Consider the following 9,874-nt stretch of genomic DNA (forward strand, 5'->3'; position numbering starts at 1 on the left):
AAACGTCAGCCTCGAAACCTTAATGACTTGGAGAAGATCTGTAAAGAGGAGTGGGACAAAATCCCTCCTGAGATGTGTGCAAACCTGGTGGCCAACTACAAGAAAGTCTGACCTCTGTGATTGCCAACAAGGGTTTTGCCAGCAAGTACTAAGTCATGTTTTGCAGAGGGGTCAAATACTTATTTCCCTCATTAAAATGCAAATCAATTTATAACATTTTTGACATGCGTTTTTCTGGAGTTTTTTGTTGTTATTCTGTCTCTCACTGTTCAAATAAACCTACCATTAAAATTATAGACTGATCATTTCTTTGTCAGTGGGCAAACGTACAAAATCAGCAGGGGATCAAATACTTTATTCCCTCACTGTAAGTGTCTCCAGCTTCAGAGATTTTTGCAGTTCGTTCCAGTCATTTGCAGCAGAGAACTGGAAGGAATGGCGGCCAAAGGAGGTGTTGGCTTTGGGGATGACCAGTGAGATATACCTGCTGAAACGCATACTACTGGTGGGTGTTGCTATGGTGACCAACAATCTAAGATAAGGTGGGGATTTGCCTAGAAGTGATTTATAGATGACCTGGAGCCAGTGGGTTTGGTGACGAATATGTAGTGAGGGCCAGCCCACGAGAGCGTACAGGTCACAGTGGTGGGTAGTATATGGGGCTTTGGTGACAAAACGGATGGCACTGTGATAGACTACATCCAATTTGCTGAGTAGAGTGTTAGAAGATATTTTGTAAATGACATCGCCGAAGTCAAGGATCGGTAAGATAGTCAGTTTTACGAGGGCATGAGTGAAGGAGGCTTTGTTGCGAAATAGGAAGCCGATTCTAGATTTAACCAGACACCTAGGTATTTGTAGTTGTCCACATATTCTAAGTCAGACCCGCCGAGAGTAGTGATTCTAGTCGGGTGGGCGGGTGCAAGCAGCGTTCGATTGAAGAGCATGCATTTAGTTTTACTAGCGTTTAAGAGCAGTTGGAGGCCACGGAAGGAGTGTTGTATGGCATTGAAGCTCGTTTGGAGGTTTGTTAACACAGTGTCCAATGAAGGGCCAGATGTATACAAAATGGTGTCATCTGTGTAGAGGTGGATCTGAGAGTCACCAGCAGCAAGAGCGACATCATTGATAAACACAGAGAATAGAGTCGGCCCGAGAATTGAACCCTGTGGCACCCACATAGAGACTGCCAGAGGTCCAGACAACAGGCCCTCCGATTTGACACATTGAACTCTATCTGAGAAGTAGTTGGTGAACCATGCGAGGCAGTCATTTGAGAAACCAATGCTATTTAGTCTGCCAATAAGAATGCGGTGATTGACAGAGTCAAAAGCCTTGGCCAGGTCGATGAAGAAGGCTGCACAGTACTGTCTTTTATCGATTGCGGTTATTATATCGTTTAGGACCTTGAGCGTGGCTGAGGTGCACCCATGACCAGCTCGGAAACCAGATTGCATAGCGGAGAAGGTACGGTGGGATCGGTGATCTGTTTGTTAACTTTCAAATACTTTCGAAAGGCAGGGCAGGATGGATATAGGTCTGTAACAGTTTGGATCTAGAGTGTCACCCCCTTTGAAGAGGGGGATGACCGCGGCAGCTTTCCAATCTCTGGGGATCTCAGACGATACGAAAGAGAGGTTGAACAGGCTAGTAATAGGGGTTGCAACAATTTTGGCGGCTAATTTTAGAAAGAAAGGGTCCAGATTGTCTAGCCCAGCTGATTTGTAGGGTCCAGATTTAGCAGCTCTTTCAGGACATCAGCTATCTGAATTTGGGTTAAGGAGAAGCGCGGGGGTGCAGAGCTGGTGGCTGGGGTAGGGGTGGCCAGGTGGAAAGCATGGCCAGCCGTAGCAAAATGCTTATTGAAATTCTCGATTATCGTAGATTTATCGGTGGTGAAAGTGTTTCCTAGCCTCAGTGCAGTGGGTAGCTGGGAGGAGGTGCTCTTATTCTCCATGGACTTTACAGTGTCCCAAAACTTTTTGGAGTTAGTGCTACAGGATGCAAAATGTTTGAAAAAGCTAGCCTTTGCTTTCCTAACTGCTTGTGTATATTGGTTCCTGACTTCCCTGAAAAGTTGCATATTGTGGGGGCTGTTCGATGCTAATGCAGTACGCCACAGGATGTTTTTGTGCTGGTCAAGGGCAGTCAAGTCTGGGGTGAACCAGGGGCTATATCTGTTCTTAGTTCTGGAGAGGAAAGCACTTTTGAAGAACATCCAGGCATCCTCTACTGACGGAATGAGGTCAATATCCATCCAGGATACATGGGCCAGGTCAGTGATGAGGGGTGGTCGTTTGACCGTGGACCCATTACGGACGCAGGCAATGAGGTAGTGATCGCTGAGATCCTGGTTGAAGACAGCGGAGGTGTATTTAGAGGGTAAATTAGTCAGGATGATATCTATGAGGGTGCCCATGTTTACGGATTTAGGGTTGTACCTGGTAGGTTCCTTGATAATTTGTGTGAGATTGAGGGCATCTAGTTTAGATTGTAGGACGGCCGGGGTGTTAAGTATAGATGGGCAAGCAATTTACATATGGTGTCCAGGGCACAACTGGGGGCTGAGGGGGTCTGTAGCAAGCGGCAACAGTGAGAGACTTATTTCTGGAAAGGTGGATTTTTAGAAGTAGAAGCTCAAACTGTTTGGGCACAGACCTGGATAGTATGATAGAGCTCTGTACAGTACTGAACAGTCCAGGACTAAATAGGGGTGGTGATGAGATGATGAGGTGCAGGTGCGCTGGAGGTGATTAGGGTGCATTGGGTTTCCATTCCGGTGTTGCCGAGGTGGTGCGCTCAGACCGGTGGCTCAGTAGACCGGCGAATCAGAGGGCCGGAGGGGAGCAACGGGAGGAGACGTGACACCTGGCCTCCACAATCACCCAACCTCAACCAAATTGAGATGGTTTGGGATGAGTTGGACTGCAGAGTGAAGGAAAAGCAGCCAACAAGTGCTCAGCATATGTGGGAACTCCTTCAAGATTGTTGGAAAACCATTCCAGGTGAAGCTGGTTGAGAGAATGCCAAGAATGTGCAAAGCTGTCATCAAGGCAAAGGGTGGCTATTTTGAAGAATCTAAAATAAAATATATTTTGTTTTGTTTAAGACTTTTTTGGTTACTACATGATTATTTCATAGTTTTGATGTCTTCACTATTATTCTACTATGTAGAAAATAGTAAAAATGAAGAAAAACCCTTGAATGAGCAGGTGTCCAAACTTTTGACTGGTACTGTATATATTAGTTTGGATCCTGAATGCTGATTGGACAAGCAGCGTTCGAAGCCATGCTTTATTCACCAACACTGGCACATACCTATGACATGTTGTCAACTGCCCAACCGTTTATAGCTACAGATTCAGATGTAACACTGACTACGATTACATGCACATTAATAATTCGATTTTAAAGACTTAATGAAACCACAATCAGGATTGGGCAATGATTTAAATATCTACAACCATGTTTTCGTGATAATACATTGCTATCTAAGTTGTAGTTTGATATAAAGTTGATTTTGAGATATTGCCATTGGAAAAAATATATGACGATAGACATATAGTCCTGTTCATTTTGCAATTTTTCTAATATTACTTCTGACAAAAAGTTAATGACAGTCTACGTCTCAGTGTGAACGCAAGCTGCAGTGTACAGCTGCATGCCAACGAGCAACAACAGTTGGATTAACAGCTAGCTCTCCGTTTTCACACCAAATAGAACTGAAAAAGTGACCAGACAAGTAGCGAGACCCACATGGCAGATTTTGCACAGAACTAAAATTACGGATGTGCTTTGTGCTTGTGCACATAATTACATTACCTGATCTCCCACAGTAAAACTAATCCTGTCCGAATAGGGCTTGAGTCATGCTTCATATATACACTGTTCAAAAAAATAAAGGGAACACTTAAACAACACAATGTAACTCCAAGTCAATCACACTTCTGTGAAATCAAACTGTCCACTTAGGAAGCAACACTGATTGACAATACATTTCACATGCTGTTGTGCAAATGGAATAGACAACAGGTGGAAACTATAGACAATTAGCAAGACACCCCCAATAAAGAAGTGGTTCTGCAGGTGGTGACCACTGACCACTTCTCAGTTCCTATGCTTCCTGGCTGATGTTTTGGTCACTTTTGAATGCTGGCGGTGCTTTCACTCTAGTGGTAGCATGAGACGGAGTCTACAACCCACACAAGTGGCTCAGGTAGTGCAGCTCATCCAGGATGGCACATCAATGCGAGTTGTGGCAAGAAGGTTTGCTGTGTCTGTCAGCGTAGTGTCCAGAGCATGGAGGTGCTACCAGGAGACAGGCCAGTGCATCAGGAGACGTGGAGGAGGCCGTAGGAGGGCAACAACCCAGCAGCAGGACTGCTACCTCCGCCTTTGTGCAAGGAGGAGCAGGAGGAGCACTGCCAGAGCCCTGCAAAATGACCTCCAGCAGGCCACAAATGTGCATGTGTCTGCTCAAACGGTCAGAAACAGACTCCATGAGGGTGGTATGAGGGCCCGACGTCCACAGGTGGGGGTTGTGCTTACAGCCCAACACCGTGCAGGACGTTTGGCATTTGCCAGAGAACATCAAGATTGGCAAATTCGCCACTGGCGCCCTGTGCTCTTCACAGATGAAAGCAGGTTCACACTGAGCACGTGACAGACGTGACAGAGTCTGGAGACGCCGTGGAGAACGTTCTGCTGCCTGCAACATCCTCCAGCATGACCGGTTTGGCGGTGGGTCAGTCATGGTGTGGGGTGGCATTTCTTTGGGGGGCCGCACAGCCCTCCATGTGCTCGCCAGAGGCAGCCTGACTGCCATTAGGTACCGAGATGAGATACTCAGACCCCTTGTGAGACCATATGCTGGTGCGGTTGGCCCTGGGTTCCTCCTAATGCAAGACAATGCTAGACCTCCTGTGGCTGGAGTGTGTCAGCAGTTCCTGCAAGAGGAAGGCATTGATGCTATGGACTGGCCCGCCCGTTCCCCAGACCTGAATCCAATTGAGCAATCTGGGACATCATGTCTCGCTCCATCCACCAACGCCACGTTGCACAACAGAGTGTCCAGGAGTTGGCGGATGCTTTAGTCCAGGTCTGGAAGGAGATCCCTCAGGAGACCATCCGCCACCTCATCAGGAGCATGCCCAGGCGTTGCATGGAGGTCATACAGGCACGTGGAGGCCACACACACTACTGAGCCTCATTTTGACTTGTTTTAAGGACATTACATCAAAGTTGGATCAGCCTGTAGTGTGGTTTTCCACTTTAATTTTGAGGGTGACTCCAAATCCAGACCTCCATGGGTTGATACATTTGATTTCCATTGATAATTTTTGTGTGGTTTTGTTGTCAGCACATTCTACTATGTAAAGAAAAAAGTATTTAATAAAATTATTTCATTCATTCAGATCTAGGATGTGTTATTTTAGTGTTCCCTTAATTTTTTTGAGCAGTGTATGTTTTGAGCTTACGGCATCTGTTATTTCCAGGTGGTCTCCCGTCCCAGTATTAACCAGGCCCGACCCTGAACAGGCGTGTATTTATTTTACCCCGTTTCCTCCCCGAATTAGGTCCCTTGGCTCATCCTCAATGGGCTCGGGAGAGGCGAAGGTCGAGTCATGCGTCCTCCGAAACATGACTCGCCTTGCCGCCTACTTCTTATCACACTGTTCGCTTAACCCGGATGTCAGCCGCACCGTGTCGGAGCAAACACCGTTCAACTGATGACCGGAGTCAGCTTACAGGCGCCCAGCCCTGTCACTAGAGCACGATGAGCCAAGGAAAGCCCCACCAGCCAAACCCTCCCCTACCCCGGACGGCGCTGGGCCAATTGTGCTACGTCCTATTGGGCTCCCGGTCATGGCCGGTTGTGACACAGCCTGAGATCGAACCCCAGGCTGTAGTGGCGCCTCAGCACTGCGGTGCAGTGCTTTTGACCGCTGCGCCACCCAGGACCCCTCTTAACATTTTGTGTTAAGTATGACACAAAATGCAGAGACCACCAGCTTCAGGTGTCCTTCCATTGAAATGAACTGACATCTGGTATTTTGACATCAATATTTTTCCGATATTTTGTTTCACTCGTTTCAATATGCTTCAAAACATTTTCTCTTTTGTGCCTACTAGACACGACCCAGGCTTCCATTATGTGACCAAGAAATCTCAATATTGCACTGGGAGAACATCTGCATTATAGTGTATTTATGTGTGTGTAGGCTGGGGGGTTACAGAGATACAGGCAGGCCTTTGCATAACCCTGAGTAATGTCTTTATTTCACACTCTACTGAGCTGCAGCCTTCGGAGTGGCTCTTCACCTGCACAATCACGAAACTACCGCTGATGAAGAAACAGTAATGAATGGAGAGAGCGAGGGAAGTGCCGGATAAAGCAGAGCCGGAGTGAAGAGTGGGAGGTACATTACTCTTGAAGGGTAACACTGAATTGATGGGAGCTTAGAGACTATTTAATGCTCCTAGAGTGGGTGAACTCTGTGACCATGACGTCACCGCATACAGTCATTCAGCGTCATGGGAACTGTTCCAAAACGTGTCCGGGAGTAGAAACACAACTATATTCATTACATTGACATCAGAACAACAAAAACATACCTGCCAAAAAAACATTTAAGAAGTAAGATTTCCCACTCTTTTAGTATTTTTGTGTATTAAATTGAACAGATAGGACAGTGAAGAGCAGACAGGAAAGGTAGGAGAGCTGCAAGTCAGAAGGGTTGGATTCCAACCCATGCCTACTCTAAAAAACGATTACTACAAGGGAGTCAAGGGACAGGAGTTAAAACGGCAATCTGCAGTTCAACAAAGCGGTCACCACGCCGCTGTTTTGGTAAACAGCTGAGGGATGGGGGTGGAGAAATATAACCACTTTCAAATTCATAGACAGAGCGATGGATGCAAGGATTGACATTCATGATATCAAAATGATAGTTTTGATTTGGCTATACAGTGTTTGTTTACAATTGCATTGACTACAAACAATGGAGTAAAAAAAGCTTATTTTTGGGGTTCTGATGGGTTACGACAGTTGAACTAAACTCATGAGGCATTTATATGTTTACTACACAAGAGTAAAACATACTTTTTAGAACGTTGTGTGATGCTGCTAATTAGCATTTGTACAGCTAATTAACATTTACAACTGGTTCTCGTTTGTGAGGTTGACAGCAATAGCAAAAACATGAGCAATACAAAAACCTCGACACATCTTTGCAACTGGTTTTTGGGATTATGATAAAGTAAGATGCAGTACTAAGCCATGTTAGGCATTTCTAAGCAGTGTCCTTCCAAAAAACATTTTAAAAATCTAATATACAGTGGGGAAAAAAAGTATTTAGTCAGCCACCAATTGTGCATGTTCTCCCACTTAAAAAGATGAGAGAGGCCTGTAATTTTCATCATAGGTACACGTCAACTATGACAGACAAAATGAGAAAAACATATCCAGAAAATCACATTTTTTATGAATTTATTAGCAAATTTTTATGGTGGAAAATAAGTATTTGGTCAATAACAAAAGTTTCTCAATACTTTGTTATATACCCTTTGTTGGCACTGACACAGGTCAAACGTTTTCTGTAAGTCTTCACACACTGTTGCTGGTATTTTGGCCCATTCCTCCATGCAGATCTCCTCTAGAGCAGTGATGTTTTGGGGCTGTCGCTGGGCAACACAGACTTTCAACTCCCTCCAACTCAGCATTATTTGTCCTCCAAACACGACGAGTTGAGTTTTTACCAAAAAGTTATATTTTGGTTTCATCTGACCATATGACATTCTCCCAATCCTCTTCTGGATCATCCAAATGCACTCTAGCAAACTTCAGATGGGCCTGGACATGTACTGGCTTAAGCAGGGGGACACGTCTGGCACTGCAGGATTTGAGTCCCTGGCGGCGTAGTGTGTTACTGATGGTAGGCTTTGTTACTTTGGTCCCAGCTCTCTGCAGGTCATTCACTAGGTCCCCCCGTGTGGTTCTGGGATTTTTGCTCACCGTTCTTGTGATCATTTTGACCCCACGGGGTGAGATCTTGCGTGGAGCCCCAGATCGAGGGAGATTATCAGTGGTCTTGTATGTCTTCCATTTCTTAATAATTCCTCCCACAGTTGATTTCTTCAAACCAAGCTGCTTACCTATTGCAGATTCAGTCTTCCCAGCCTGGTGCAGGTCTACAATTTTGTTTCTGGTGTCCTTTGACAGCTCTTTCGTCTTGGCCATAGTGGAGTTTGGAGTGTAACTGTTTGAGGTTGTGGACAGGTGTCTTTTATACTGATAACAAGTTCAAACAGGTGCCATTAATACAGGTAACGAGTGGAGGACAGAGGAGCCTCTTAAAGAAGAAGTTACAGGTCTGTGAGAGCCAGAAATCTTGCTTGTTTGTAGGTGACCAAATACTTATTTTCCAACATAATTTGCAAATAAATTCATTAAAAATCCTACAATGTGATTTTCTGGAAAAAAAATCTCAATTTGTCTGTCATAGTTGATGTGTACCTATGATGAAAATTACAGGCCTCTCTCATATTTTTAAGTGGGAGAACTTGCACAATTTGTGGCTGACTAAATACTTTTTTCCCCCACTGTATGGCTAAAATGCTAGACCTAGTCCAAACAGTGTCATTTTTTATTTTATACATTTTCAGGATGGAAAAACGTTTTCAGTGTAAACTTATTTTTACTATTTTCTACATTGTAGAATAATAGTGAAGACATCAAAACTATGAAATAACACATATGGAATCATGCAGTAACCAAAAGAGTGTTAAACAAATCACAATATATTTTATATCTGAGATTCTTCAAATAAGTTCATTAGAGTTTCCAGCCTCAGAAATTGCAGCCCAAATAAATGCTTCAGCGTTCAAGTAACAGATACATCTCAACATCAACTGTTCAGAGGAGACTGTGTGAATCAGGCCTTCATGGTCGATTGCTGCAAAGAAACCACTACTAAAGGACACCAATAAGAAGAAGAGACTTGCTTGGGCCAAGAAACACGAGCAATGGACATTACACCGGTGGAAATGTGTCCTTTGGTCTGGAGTCCAAATTGGAGATTTTTGGTTCCTACCGCCGTATCTTTGTGAGACGCGGTGTGGGTGAACGGATGATCTCTGCATGTGTATTTCCCACCGTAAAGCATGGAGGAGGTGGTGTTATGGTGTGGGGGTGCTTTGCTGGTGACACTGTCTGTGATTTATTTAGAATTCAAGGCACACTTAACCAGCATGGCTACCACAGCATTCTGCAGCGATACGCCATCCCATCTGGTTTGGGCTTAGTGGGACAATCATTTGTTTTTCAACAGGAGAATGACCCAACACACCTCCAGCCTGTGTAAGGGCTATTTGACCAAGAAGGAGAGTGATGGAGTGCTCCACAATCCCCCGACCTCAACCAAATTGAGATGGTTTGGGATGAGTTGGACCGCAGAGTGAAGGAAAAGCAGCCAACAAGTCTTCAGCATATGTGGGAACCCCTTCAAGACTGTTGGAAAAGCATTCCAGGTGAAGCTGGTTGAGAGAATGCCAAGAGTGTGCAAATCTGTCATCAAGGCAAAGGGTGGCTATTTGAAGAATCTCAAATATAAAATATAGTTTGATTTGTTTAACACTTTTTTGGTTACTACATGATTCCATATGTGTTATTTCATAGTTTTGATGTCTTCACTACTTTCTACAATGTAGAAAATAGTAAAAAGAAAGAAAAACCCTTGAATGAGTAGGTGTTCTAAAACTTTGGACCGGTAGTGTATATCTTTTTTTATAATATAATCTTTGAGAATTAACAATAACCAAAATAAAAGCTAGACAGGTAAAATTGAAAATTCCCAAAACAATGAATTTAGCAGTA

This window comes from Coregonus lavaretus (genome assembly GCF_964263955.1).
Source record: "Coregonus lavaretus genome assembly, chromosome: 10".
Lineage (NCBI taxonomy): Eukaryota > Metazoa > Chordata > Actinopteri > Salmoniformes > Salmonidae > Coregonus > Coregonus lavaretus.